Source organism: Manis pentadactyla, chromosome 2, assembly GCF_030020395.1.
Source record: "Manis pentadactyla isolate mManPen7 chromosome 2, mManPen7.hap1, whole genome shotgun sequence".
NCBI lineage: Eukaryota > Metazoa > Chordata > Mammalia > Pholidota > Manidae > Manis > Manis pentadactyla.
Window position 1 is genome coordinate 114,559,792 of NC_080020.1, and position 1,884 is coordinate 114,561,675.

Below are 1,884 nucleotides of genomic sequence, written 5' to 3' on the forward strand. Positions count from 1 at the left end.
GTCTCAAAACCAAATTATTCCAACCCAAGCTCTTATAGTCAAGTGTTAATTTTTTATAGAATAGTACTTCATTTGGTATCAATCTTGTTGGGAAACTTAGTGGACACTGATTCAGATGTCTTTCTTTTCTAGTAAGATATGAATCTATCCATTTAACATTTAAAATTTTTTTCACGTTTGAGAAAAGTGTGATTGCACGATACTGAAAGAGGAGCCCCTTCCCCTCAAGAAAGATGTCAGGCAGGAGAAGTACAACTGTGTACATTCTTTAGTTATTTCTACCAACTGAGTGACATGTTACTCAGACACAGAATACAAGTCCTGGCTTCCTCTGTATCCAGAGCTTCACTAGAATCCGTGTGAATTGTCTTCATCCTCAGAGGGAGGCAGAGAGATTGTCAAGCAACAGGGAGGGACTCTGTGCTGTCTCTGCAACAGGCCTGGGAGCCTGTGGCAGTCTTCCTCCCTGTCCACCCTGTCCTCTGTCCACCTCTCTCTGAAGCCTTGCAGTCCAATTGGAGTCTGAATGGGGGTAAACAAAACCACTCTGAACAAACAATGGTCTGGGAAGGGGTCTGAATTTTTCTTAGAAAGGAAGCAATTGCCAGTGAGGTACTATATCCAGAATCTGAGCATAGTGGCCTGGAGTCATGAGAACTGGCCAGACGGATCTGTGTAGGTAGCCTGGTGGAGTGGGGAAGCTCAAAGTTTCAATCCTGGGTCTTACCTTGGGTCACATCTTGGTTGTCTTCACAAACTATGTCGGCAGTGAAGTGCGGACCCCAGCTCTGGGACCAGATGGCCTGTGGGCCTGGTTTGAGTCCCAGCTCCACCACGTACTTGGTATTATCTAACTTCTCAGGGATTCAGTGCCATCATCTGTAAAAGAGGGACAGTAACTGTATCAGTCAGGGTCCCAGGGAGGAACAGATGCATTCTCAAATTGGGCAGAGTTTAAGAGAGAAACTACTTACCAAATTGAGCAGAATTAGGGAAAATAACAAGGGGGCAAGGAGGCACCCCAGAGCTGGCAACATCAGGGAGCCGATGCCCCTCCTTGGCCGCGGGGTGTCACCGGATGGAAGCTGCTGCGGCTTTGCCTGTGGGAGACGCTGCACGACGGTCCCTGGGGCTTCCGGTGGAGGGACACTCCCACTGCTGCAGCGCAGGCCGGACCTTACTGTGCCCATTCCTGGATGTTGGTGCCTCCTGCTGGAACCCCCAGTGGCTGAACCTAACTGGAATCCAGAGGGCAAGGGAGCCAGGCTGAGGCCATCCATGAAAGCTAGCCTGTGGAGTACAGAGCAGAGGGCAGGAGGGCAGAGGATGGAGGTGGTAGACAGGGACCCTCCAGCTCCGCAACAGCAGCTACCTCAGAGATGGGAGGATTGAGTAAGTTACTAGCAAATCTTAGAGCTCCGGAGGCACATAGTGAGCACCGTATGTCCATTACTATTATTACATCCCTCATATTGCCCTGTGCCTTTTAGCATCTGGGTTGCGACAGAATTGATGGGGCCATTTCTGCATGTCTAGTGCCAGCCTGCAGAATCTACTGCCTGGAGGCTCTGTGCCAAGGCCAGCTGTCTGCTCCTCATCTCTGGGGCGCTGCTCTTGCATGACGATGTCAGCCTCTACCACTGGGCCCTGTGCTGTCTCTGAGGCAGGGAGCTCAGGGACGGAGCCTCTGCTAAGCTGGCTCCATCTGGACAGCCTTTCTTTCTCACTTTATAAAGTAAATCTCCTTCAGACAGTTAAATATAAGTCAACCATACCCAGACTGAGCAGATGGTAAGCCTGCACTTGTCTCCTCTCTCCCTATCAGTTAGGGGTCAAGGGTCAAGGGCCATCTACAGTGAGTCCCCTTCACTTCCAGAATTGAAT

The 1,884-nt window shown here is 50.2% G+C and overlaps 1 long non-coding RNA gene across 1 annotated transcript; it reads right to left on the bottom strand.

Moving 5' to 3' along the window:
- Window positions 1–263: 263 nt before the first annotated feature.
- LOC130682708 (uncharacterized) lies at window positions 264–1,491 on the bottom strand. The gene is made up of 3 exons (XR_008996000.1): window positions 975–1,491; window positions 728–879; window positions 264–522 (listed from the first exon to the last, which is right to left on the bottom strand). It is a non-coding gene; the product is annotated as an uncharacterized LOC130682708 (long non-coding RNA).
- Between the last annotated feature and the right edge of the window lie 393 nt (window positions 1,492–1,884).